The following is a 12,802-nucleotide window of genomic DNA, read 5'->3' on the forward strand; positions in this document are numbered from 1 at the left end:
CCTTCTTTTTTTCCCCTAATGTTTCACTCATAAATCCAAGGCGCCCTGGCTTGAAAGCCCTTTCAAGGTGCAATGTCAACATCAAAAATACAGCACTGGTGAGTCCCATTCCTCTCACTGCGGGTCTTTCCCCAGTTCTCCCTTCACCACACATCAATTTTGATCCCCTGCAAACAGCCAGTTCTTTACCGAGCTGCACCTCTGATCCTCAGGGGCAAGAGCTCTGCTCATACATCCAGAGGCTGCTAAGGACCCAGGAGCAGGACCACAGCCTGCCATGGAGTACTTTCCAACTGCATACAGTGGGACTTGAGCAGTGACTCAACTGGGTTCTTTGCAAACTTTCCCCTTACTGTAATGCAAGTAATAAATACAATTGAGACCAGAGAGTCTTTTGTGCGAAACCCTAGAGCAATCTGAATCTCAACTTCTTACAATACCTGGTGAAACACGGCAATTTAAATAAACACTTTGAGAGCTGCAGTGCAGCACCAATGTGAATGTGACGCCCCTGCAGCCAAATAAGCATCTTCCACATTTCCCACACAAGGCTCAGTTCCCACCCTGCACTCTCTTCCATGGCTGTTTTCCTGCAAACTCACTCCTGCTAGTCCCAGCCTCTGCCAGTTGCTGCCTCCAGTCTGCTCTGTGTTTGGGATACTGCACATACTCCTTCTGACAGCTTGCATAGGCTTATATAAACTATCTGGATATAGTTTATAGCAAGAAAGAAGTCTATGAGATTTACAACTACTGTTTCCAGTGCCATAATAGGTATGTAGGTATAAGGACTGCAGTAAGCTGTTATTCTCAGAGGAAAAAAATACTATATATCTTCCTCAGAACTCAGTGTATGGAGGTAGGGCAGCTCAAATGGTCCAGACCTTTATGTATGTTCAAGTCTAGGCAAATATATGGGCAAATGGAGGGTGATTGAAAATATACATAAGCGTCTTTGCAGTTGACAGCTCCATGTAAAACACACAACATAAAATGAAGATTAGGGGAAAAGACTGTCAAATTGGACTAGATTATATTTAAAGGTCCCTTCCAACCCAAACCATTCCATGATTCTATGATTACGAGATGCCAAATCAAAATAATGACAGCCCAGTAAAGACTTTACAGAGGGACTGTGGGATAAAGTATTTTACTCCATGCCAAAAAAGACATACGGATGTATCCAGGTGCCATTAAGAAAAAAACAAAACAGAACCCACAATTAAACAGAACAACCATTTGAGAAATACCTAAATCTTATTATTCTAGAGGGGAAGAAAGAAAGAAAAAATTCTTTCTTAAGGCTAGGAACTGTATTATTGGTTTTGCAATGGTATTTCTCTTCAAGAGAGCTGTGACATACAGCAATAGACAGTGATCATGATGGAAGTGCAAGGAGCAAATATTTTGATTGAGATTCTCAACAAGCTTGAGATTTGAGAACAAAACCTAGATTTAGCAGTGAACATTTTTCTTTCAATGGGGCAGGAATCTGCAGGGTGCTGGCACTTGCTGCTGTGTTGCAGGCATAACATGGAGCTGCTTCTGGATCAACACGCTGGAGTTGTCTACAACCAATCATACACATCTATGTGGGCCTGACTTCTAGGCACTGCAGAGCAACCACCTTTCTGAAAGCCAGCTCCCCAAAAACTGCTTCCCGATGGCTCTCTGATGAAGGAGCCTCTGAAAACTTGGACGAACTGTAAGCCCACAAGTGTTCATTAAAAAAAAAAAAGAAACAAACAAAAACCCAAAAGGATAATTGATAAATAGTTGCTGCTTTCCAAATTTTCCTGCAAAAAAGCCAGAAAGGTTGTCATTTGTTCAAACAGGCAGTGTTTAGAGAAAGGGCTATTGCCATTACTTTTTAAAATTACATCCAGTTCAGGCCAAAGTAGTTGGTTAACCTAAGTAAGAAGCAACACACAGCTACATCAGTTCAAATAAATCTCACGTTCTCTAAGATAAGTGGAATACACACTGCAGACATCATGTGGGAAACAAAAAAGTAGATGGAGTCAGTTTTAAACCTAGCAGTTCTGACAGAAACCCAGAAATTTCCTTTCCAGCCCATCTGTTAAGGGCCAATCACTGCAAGGAGGAAAGCTCTCCAACAAAGCTGGCCTTGGACCGCTATCCACATTAGAAATACCCAAATTCATACAAGGTGCTAAATCCAATTATTTGGATTTTCAGTGCTATTTCAGTGCTATTTTCAGTGCACACAAGGGAGTGCTTGTGGCACTCAGAGAGACAGATCTGCCTTGGCTGTATGGAGGAACCTCTGGTACCATGTCTGGTGCCACCTCTACCACTTACCCACACCCCAGCAAGCAGCTGCCAAGGGAAAGGTACAGCACTGGAAATCTTCCGCATGCTGAAACTCCCCCCACATTCAAACATGCTACCCATACTGAAACCACAATTCTTCCCCCCTCCAATGTTCCACTCATGCACAGATATTCGAGATGATAACCACTTTTTAGCTACCCATACATTAACGCAAACCACCACAGCTTCAGCTTTCCAACTCGGCCAGTTCAGTCACTGCAGCTGGGAGTCCCTCAAAGCCTGTTGTGTGTTTGGAAAGGTTCAACTTTGCAAGCACAATCCAATTAAAAGCTCCACAGAGCAGAGATCACTATTTAAAGTTGAACTGTTCGTTTTTGTTTATTTATAGCAAAACCATTAATTGCTAATCACATATTTGTTTGCTGGAAAACCAGTGCTCCAAAATAAACACCAAGTTTAAAGACCGTTCCCAGAACACTGAATGGTATCAGGAACAGTGCTAAAAATGTAAATCAGAAACATCAAAACACATCAGGACTTCAACTGGAGGAACAAACAACCCATTATTTCTGTGCCAGAAAAGAGGTTACCCATAAGCCGCCAGTTACTCACACAGTCATCTACAGTCCAGCAGTTATTTTATGTCCTGAAGAATAACAGACACTATGGCAGAATATCTGTTGAAAATATCTTCATGGCAATCAGCATATGCTAGATTAAATGAGGTATCTCCTAATACAGAGTTTTGATATTCACCTTGGAAAAGTGCCTTTAAAATATTTGGCATTAGAGGCAGAACCTCAGAAAGAGTATACATTCATTTATGAGCCAGTTTCATAAGTCAAAATCATACAAAATTAAAAAAAGAAGAAGAAAGCTGAATTTTCTTTCAGGTCTCTTTGCTAACAGAGCTCCATGCTTCCCTCAGGAGAAGCATGTATCTCAAATATCTACAGGAGCCCTGCACGGAAAACCAGGGGAAACAGCCTCACAGAGCTACAGTCTGCCCTTTCTCCATGAAAGGCGCTTTAAATAAGCACAACATCCCAGGCTTCATGGAATGCCTTACCACCAGCAACACTGGGAAGCAGGAACAGCTCCATGGCAGTCTGCTATCCACCTCCTGAAATCCTTATGGGTACTGGAGTTCTCTAAAGCACCCACACCCACTGGCTGTTAGAAAGGCTTCAACAGCAATGGGCCTCCACCTTTCCTGACAGAGCTGCCCTCAAGGCTCCTGATTTCGTGCATACTTGAAGGTCAGGTAAGTGCAGACACAGCCCATGTCCAGATTTGGAAACAGGTACAGCATCTCAAGCCCCTAGCTCCAGGTTACATAGCAGATGCCCCCCACACACACTCCAGCTGACAGCTCTCACTGCCTTGCTATGCTGCCCTTAGTATCTATACAATCTAAGGCAGAAATATTTCCCTACAAAGCAATACTCACCAGCATTATTGGTCTAAATTTCTAGAACAGAGGGTCATACAATCCTGTTTCTAAACATCACTGTAGTGGTTACCATTTAAAATTCATCATTTATTCACAGGTCAGGAGTTTGGGTTCTTCAAAATTACATCTAGATCTTGGAAAGTTAATTGGACAGTAATCATGAAATGGAGACCAGTAAGGCAGAGGTAATAATAATAATAATAATAATAATAATAATAATAATAATAATGATAACAGCAAAGACTACACTAACAACAAGTGTTATGACTCCATTATGTTGTTGACAATGGCAGCCACTAGAAAGAACAGCCGCATCTTAATGCCTCACCCTTCTCCATCTCCTAAAGTCAGGATCATCTGCAGCAAAAGGTCAAGTTGCAAAGCCTGCACTCTCAAATCCTGGGCAGAAACCACATGCACGTCAACACTTGTTTGGGTAAATCACTGAAACATGCAAGGCAGGGTCATGCCCAGGCCCTGTGACCACGCATTCATCACATCTACCTCCTTGACATCAGTTTGCTGCCAGTCTCCTTGGTCTGGACTTCTCCCTGCCTGCTGGGAGCCCACACTGTGGTGGTGCCACCCCAACTCCCTACAGACTCAATGAGTAAATCTTCCTAATGGAGCCACCCTGTCCCTTACACACTTTGACAAGCAGAGAAGTTGCTGGCAAGGTGGCCACCTCACATCACACGATGCTGAACATCCAACCTAGCATTTGCCAATAAATGGAGCAGATCGCTTGTCCTCGAAACACAGAAAGTCACTGGCTCTACATCTTCTGTTTGTACCCCAGGAGGGGAAGAAGCAGTGCTGGCAACCCCATACCATCCCATCAGATCTCAAAACCCAGGTGTGGCTGTGCCAAAGTGCTCCATCGCTTCTGCCTTGTGGCAAACATGCCGTGATGATGTGCAGCTCCCAGGAGCTGCCCCAGGCAAAGGCACGTGGATGTTCCCTCTTAGAGCATCCTGCAGAAGCAAACTAATGCCATATGGCTCCTAGCCACATGCTCACCGTTTTCTTACCCTTTTTATTCTGACAAGAGAAGGGGAAAGCTGCTCAGCTAAAATAAAAAGGACTCCAGCCTAAATACCAACTCTTAGCTCATGACTAGTGAGGCTCGTTGCTGCTGAATTTGACCTCAGTTGAAAATGAAGTTTCACATAGCAAGGTACTATTTGCATACAGCTCTTCCTCACGCTCGACCATGAACTGATTGAAAGTCAGTTGCCATTTCAACCTGACCCCTGCAAATCTCCAGAAAGGTAAAAAAAAAAATAAATTGTTGTTTCAGAAAGCATCATGCCAAAGATTGAAATCATCAGGAATAACTTTTCCTGTTTCCTATGTACTTTTAAGATGAAAATATACAGTGAAAAAAAGAGTAAGAGTTAAAAAATAGCAATGCATCAGCTTACTAAAGCCAACGTAGCAATATTACAAATCCACAGAGAAAGGGGGAAAAAGAAGCATGCCTCACTTGTGAAACTATTATGGATAAGGACAAAATGTCTGTGTATATAATACAGTTCTATACAGCTTTGATAAGAAAAGACTGCCAATAGCTTTTGGCATATGAAAGCCACCGTGAGGACTGCAATAAAACTGAGTATATTGTAAAAGAGCCATCTCACATGCATCCCTAGAATTTATCTTCAAATGCTACTGTATTAAATTCTGTATTCTGTGGCTTTTGGAAAAATGCTTTTATTTTATTAAATGAACTATACAATATATTGTTTCTCTGAAGTAAAAGCGTGAATAGGAATATAAAGTAGTTGTTTTAGCACTAAAAAAACTAACAACATTTTGAACCTAGAAACAGCTTCCAGTAAGTGAGCACACTTCTAGTGTGAGTGGGGGTATACACACACACACATACAGCCCATTTCATCATGCTCAGCTGCCCTCATACATCATGTAACTACACAGCCTGTGACAGATACAGACATTTCAGAGTTTAAATCCTTGTTGCTGTGTTTCTAGGGGATATCCCAAGGTCCAGTGAGGTCTCAAAGAACACGAAAGCATTAATTCTTTTTTTGACGTGCAAAAATATTGCTCCCAAACAGACATTCCTCAACTGCATATAAAAGCATCCTCTGCAAAAAGTGGAAGAAGCAGATGTGCTGAAAGCCATGGAGGTAACACACACAGAGCTTTACACTCTCATGCAGGATCAGCGAAGGGCCACAGCATACGGTGCATTGCTGGGCACCACAGCTTGATGCTCCTACCAGCTTCTTTCCAAGAGTTACAGACACTCTGCACAACTAAACCAAAATATATTCAGGCATAATCCTTTCATACCACAGCTTGGTGATCACTTTACGGCACAATAAGCCACCGTGGCCACCAAAGCAGCTGTCCTAGGCTCAACCCTCCCCTTTTTTCCTGTCTTTGTTTGTTGGGCTTTTTTGGCTTTTCCTTTTTTTTCATTTTTAGTTTTTTGTTTATTTTGTTCTGAGTGTGGATTGAGCTGGCCTATTGCAAATATGCCTGTGAACAAAAGGGAGGGAGGGAGATGGGAACGGGTGCCTGGGGCAGGCAGGAGGGATCCTTTCCATGTCCATGGCAGCTCAAACTGTTTGTTAAACAACAGCCGGAGTTGAGGCAACCAAGATGGTGTGTAAAGAGCAGAAAGTACCTCACAGAAACATACTGAACACTATCAAAATACCCAAGTCCTAAATAGGCACATGAAGTATTTAAATGCTTTCACACCCATAACAAATTTTGTTTACTGCCCAGCATTCAAACAGCTTTTTCTTTACTATTGTAAGATTGTTCCCAAAGTGTGAATTTGATGTTACAATGAATAGTAGCACTTCAATTCCTATTTACAACCCATTCAGTGACATAATTCCCAAAATAGCACGGAGGATTTCCACACTTTAAGAAATAAAACCTGTTCTTGGCTCAAAAGAAGTTGTGCAAATTAGTCGACAAGAATCATTTCCTTTTGTTCTTCCTCTCTGATATAAAATATTAAAGGAAAAAGAGAGTAATATGAAAAACTTTTATTAAAAACATTAGAACCGCAAAGCATTGTTAACATCCCTTTTGTAATTATATGCAAAATGTTCAGTATCCAAGGAAACAGCGTAGTAATGAAATTGGAGACTACTGTATAAATGCACCTTCTAAATCACCACCGAGAATCTCTATTCCAGAGGGACTGGCTAGTTTATTAGTGTGTGACACCCTGATCACTTAGACATGCTACAGCTTAAAAACAAAAAGCTAACAAGCTACTTTCACACAAAGGGCCCTTTTGTTTGCTGTGTATGAACAGCCCCTTCTCAGCATCTAGTTACAGAGTTCCTCTGCAGAGTTGGAAATTTCTCTAAGGCCGGATTCACCTTCATGGGAGTTGTTCAGTAATGGTGGGCATTAATTAAACTGCATAACCAGTCACAAATGAAGCAGAGATGCTGTCCTTTGTTCCAACTTCTCTGCAAATTGCACTTAAATGTGCAATAAGAGAAATACTGAAACTGTGTTCTTCTCCAGAGCCTGTTGGTCTGAAATCCATTTCACTGGCACTGATGCATACTGACTCATGCCCACATTATTAAAATTAATTCAAAAATTAATACTTGTGCTTCAATATCAACAGCTCATAGTCAGGGATGTTTCCTAGGAAGACAAGCAGGTCTATAGCAAGGAAGCTGATGCAAAATTAACTCCTGCTTTTTGGTGTTAGCACTTAAATCATTGTGCCAAACCCCTGGGTTTTAGGCTCAATTTCAGCAAGCATTCAATTATTCTCCTGATTTCTGTTGCAGTCAATTCCCTCCAACTGAATATAAAGCAGTTCCAGCAGGTTCAGCCACTCTGTCATGTGGATGTCATCAGGATGAACTTTGGTATTCCTCCCTTCCAGTATGTGTGACAGTTTATAGGAGCACATACCTCAACATCCCTGCTTCTTCAGATGCCCCTGTAATCTTTGTGACCTTTACATTCCTTTTGGCTCATTCTTTTCCATGACTGTAACACCCTTTATATAAGTAGATAGCCTGAGCTACACACAGTATTTCCAGTGTGGCCTCGGGCAAAGACAGCCGAGTACTAGAATAACCTGACTGCCAGCTCTTGCCTGATGACACACACAGTCATAGAACTCTGTTGCTATCTTGAATGCTTTCAGGTATGCTGATTTGGTAAAAAAGGCTCCATCATCTTCACGTTGCCTCCTCTTTTGTGCCTTGTCTCTTCAGTTTTCACAAACTTTACTCCTTTCCTGCTGTAGCCATTAATGTTTCTGTAAGATCTAAAGGCAACTTGTCTGCCCTCCTCTTTCCACCCACATTGCTTTGGGGGGTCTTGTATCACTGAAAGAACATTCACATTTTCAGTAAATTCCATCACTTTTCTTACACCTCCTCTCTTCCAGATTGTGTGGGGATGATCCTCATTTTTCAACACCACAAACAGCTTTATCTCCTGGAACACCTCACTGCTTTGTCTGCTGCTTTCTCTTAAGCTCCAAAGCTCACTTTCACACAACACAATAATTGATCCTGCCCAATTAACCTTTTTAACTTGCTTCTATGCCTAAAATGTTTTCTTAGAAGGCCATAGAAATTAGGGCCATAGCTTTCTCTCACTACTCCTTTTCTCTCTGTCTTTTCAGTATATCCCAGTTGTACAGCACGCCTTAACGGGAATATCTGCGATGTATCGGTACACCTGCAAATCTGGTTTATAGCACCATAATTATATGATGGTCCCATAGATCTCTCTTTAGATTGCTTTCTCTGAACACCCTCTATAGTTTCATAAATGAGTTACCAAACTGGCTAAAACCTTTATTTTCTAAAGGCATTGTCTTGTACTCTTGCACTTGAAGCAATCGTGCACTCAAAGCAGGTAAGCGAGTGAACTTTCTCATTTCCACTCCATTTTACTGTATGGCCAGCTCATCATTCACTTTATCAGCACTGGTTTTGTATTTTGCTTATGACCAACAGCCATGACAACAGTAATCTTAAGCGTATCATTCCCCTCCCAAAAGCCTAACAGAGATACAATTACTAGAAAACTACACCAGTGAAGTCAGAACCCAGTAGTGGTCAAAACCTGCCAGTATTGTAAGAGCTCGTGCACTTTTGTCAGACACTTTCTGCTTAATGCAAAATGATACTCAAAAAGTTATAATTCCAACTAAGGTAGGTTAATTCAGAAAAGTCCAGTCTAGAAGGGCAAGGGGACATTTCAATAACTTCCCAAGATGATGCTGCTTATGCAGACTCATAAGGAAATGTTGAGGGGGTTTTGAACTAATTCGATTTCTAATCGGCTGGTGCTGGACGCAAAACTGCGAATATTAACTCCCTCCACAAAATTTACTACCAAAAGAGTAGCTTTTCCAGTCAACTCACTAGCAGCCTCATTTTCACAGGTTCATGGCATCTATAGCTCAATCCGACAGGAACGTCACTGTTCACTACCACGGGAAACTTGAGCTCTTCACCTCTTTCTGTTTTAGCTTACTTACTGTGGTTCATGCATATCTGCCTGCCATGAATGTCATGAGGTTCAATTAGTTGTGGTCTGTAAAACACACTGAAATCCCCCGGAAAAGCTGTATATGCATTCACAGTAGGATCCCTGCAAGATAATTTTATTGGAATCCTCAGAGGATCCAGCCCAAGCAGCCAAGGGACAACTCCAAAGACAAGGTACTTGAAGAACTAAACTGCCTGCAATCCCAATCTGTAGCTTCAAGATCCGAAGTTTCAGAGGCAGTATTTTGGTGCAACACAACAGCGGTTTTACAGCAAAGTGCTAGCAAAAACATTATCCTCAGCACCTTCAGCATAAATAAAGCAAGTAGAAGAAAACCCTCACCTTGAAATGGAAATATTAGGGGGGGAAATGGAAATCGACAATACTAACAAAAAAAGCATCATGTGGGTTTGTAAAATATCCCCAACAGCCTAAAGTTGCCCAGACTTCTGTATTCATTAAGTGTTCGGGACACAGATTTATTTATTTATGGCTTAGAAAAGAATTCCCAGCTCAGAGGCTTTCCAGAGAACAACCCTCCCCAGTTCTGCAGGGCCACCTCAGCCAACTAGCCCTGCCATTTCTTATTCTGATGCTAATGCAGTTCAAACAACCCAACCCTGCATTTTTTATCTAAGCAATAAGCCTATCTTTAGGTCACTTAGTTGTGTCAGTTTAAATCACAACATTCCCATAGCAAAAAACCAGATCATTTTTTTATTTCTGGGAACAGAGGAGGCAGAAGAAAAAAAACCCTCATTATAAAAACACTTTTTTTGTTTGTGGTGCCTAATTCAAGCCCCACTGAATCCACATGAATTTAAACAGCAGTTGAACCACAAAAAACAACAAATTTTAATCAAGACCTGCACAGTTACCTTCATGACAGGGTACCCTGAAAATACCTGACCGTGCACAGACCTATCATATTGTATATTTATATATATATATATATATTTTAAGGTCTTATCCAAAGTCTGCGGAATAAAGGCCAAGATCCCATTGATCTCTGTGGGTTTCAGATCTCTTTCTTTTGTAAAATACGCCTGGATTCTGCTACTCCAGCTTTCACAAGCATCTGCAAGGGAATATTCACAGGGCTTCTCACAAGAGAGAAAAACCGTGAAGTTGAAGCCATCCATGAAAGGTACTGGATTTATTCCAGATGTGGAACTGTTTTTAATTAATTTGGAAGCATTTGAAGTATTCACTCATTAAATACGCTTTGCATTTCACACATGTGAGTAAGAGAGCAAGAAAACCCCAAATTAAAGCCAAAATCATAATGTCTTATTAAAAAGACTCTGACACGACTTTTAGCAAGATTAGGCTCATATGAAGACAGGAGGTACAGCACTGCCATGACACACCACAGCAATATGCGAAGCACACAGTTCCTGCACTGCCCATCCATCCCTAAAAAACCTCACCTTGACCTGGAGGTCTCACTGGTTGGAAGCTCTCCTATTTCCACTCAGCCCTGCACCTCTCCACACAGGCCATTTCCCAGTGTGCTCATTCCCATCAAGCAGAGCAATGCTTTAAGTTCAAGATACCTATCCTCTACAGAAGAATGAAACAACTTATGGTAAATCTATGTGCCAAATCATCATTACTGGTAAAAATCATAGAATCATTTAATATTCTGAGTTGGAAGGAACTCACAAGGATCACTGAGTCCAGCTCTTGGCCCTGCACAGGACAGTACCAAGAGCCACACCATGTGCCTGAGAGAGTTGTCCAAACATTTCTTGAAACTCTGTCAGGCTGTGACCACTTCCCTGGGGAGCATGTTCCAGCGCCCAACCACCCTCTGTGTGAAGTACCTCTTCCTAATATCCAACCTACACTTCCCATGACACAACTTGAGGCCATTCCCTCGGGTCCTGTTACTGATCACCACAGACGAGAGATTGGTGCCTGGCCCTCCGCTTCCCCTCATGAGGAAGCTGTAGACTCTGTAGGGTCTCCCCTCAGTCTCTTTTCTCCAGACTTAAGCCAGGTGAGAGGAAGGTTGTGCACAGTGGTGCTTGGGCAGATCCACATGCAGAAAACCACAGACCTGCCCAGCACAGACAAAGCGTGGGCCACGTTTCTGCTGCATCTAAACTTGTCTCAGGACACAATTCACCCCAGAAGCTGGATGTTCCTTGAGAAGAGCACCTGTATCAGCCCACGCTATGCCCCACGCAAGCACTGCTGGATGTTCCCAGCATCCTGAGGATCTAGATTGGGTTGGCTAGATCCACTGCTCAGTGCAAACCCCCGTGTAGACAACCCAGTACCGGGTACTCCCTCCGTGGAGTCAGACACTGGGATAACGCAGCTCTCGCCTCCCCTCTAGTGGCTGACCCACGGCCGCCGCTCCCGTGTCGTACTGCCGCTGCCAGCGGCCAAGGGCTGGATGGAGCGTGTCCCCTGGCAAAGCCATCCCAACCTGGGCTGCTCTTTCTCAGAGACCGGGCTCAGTGCCACGGCCAAGGAGAGATACTGCTGCACAGGGAAAACGCACAAGGCAGAACTGAGCACATCTGGGCAGAAGCGCAGCTTTTCTGCTTCCCTGGAAGCCCAAGACTCCTAGTTTTCAGATGAGGTGAGCAAAATTGCCATACAGTATGAAGAACCACAGCTAAGTTCAGAACACAGTTGTATTTTTAGTTATTTCTCAGAGATCCAAAAAAATCAGGTAGTTGTGGCTGCAAAACACTCAAACTTTTTTCTGCTGAAACTTTTATATTGGACAACAACAGTTTTATCTCCAAGGCTCAAAATATATTCTAGTGATCACCAGACAGGTCGGTTTCTCAGGGATCTCAATTTTACCAAGTGCTACGAAACTGTGCGTGATGCTCTTCTGTTCACAACAAGCATACAAACATTAAAAAACCCCAAAACTTCACATTTCTTCACAAGTAATCTTTTCTTTTTTTTTCCCACTAAAAAAACCCAAGCAGGAACATTCCAGTTTCTTTCCTTTGGTTGCCAGTGCTAAAATATGCTAACAGCATTAAGGCAAAGGACGACTTGAAGAGCTCACAATCTGTATTCAGTATAATTAGCAGATGCCAATTTAACTTATTACTGCTTCTTCCTTTCTATAATATAAAAAGGATGTCAATGAAAACCTGTTATCTAAAAGACTGTTTTCTCAGTGCTAATAGAAAGCAACAATCATGGGAAAATAGAATTACAGAACATGCATTAGGAAATATCTGATTTTGAAATGACATTACAAAGAGCTACAGTAAAGAAAGAAATTAATGCCTGCAGATAGGACTTTTCTCTCTTTCACTTTGTATTTTTAGACTGTTTTAAAAGTAATTACATATTTGGTGGTATTCCTGGTTATTCAAATAAGCAATGCAACATTCCAGGTAAAGCAATACCATTAAATGAGGTTGCTGAACTGTCTCAGCTAATGATCATTGCAAAGCATGAGAAATGAGCACCCTTAAGATGCATTTTCTATGCAGAGAACTAACAGCTAAGAAGTAAGAACACAAATACCTGCAAAAGAAAGCAAAGCAAGCCCTA

The 12,802-nt window shown here is 42.0% G+C and overlaps 1 protein-coding gene across 9 annotated transcripts in view; it reads right to left on the reverse strand.

The window, feature by feature from the left end:
* FAT3 (FAT atypical cadherin 3) overlaps nt 1–12,802 on the reverse strand; it is a 405,538-nt gene that overhangs the window by 321,304 nt on the left and 71,432 nt on the right. The gene's annotated exons all lie outside the window — the stretch shown is intronic.

This window comes from Neopelma chrysocephalum, unplaced genomic scaffold (assembly GCF_003984885.1).
Source record: "Neopelma chrysocephalum unplaced genomic scaffold, ASM398488v2 Primary Assembly neopelma1_43, whole genome shotgun sequence".
In the NCBI taxonomy this organism is placed as follows: Eukaryota; Metazoa; Chordata; class Aves; order Passeriformes; family Pipridae; genus Neopelma; species Neopelma chrysocephalum.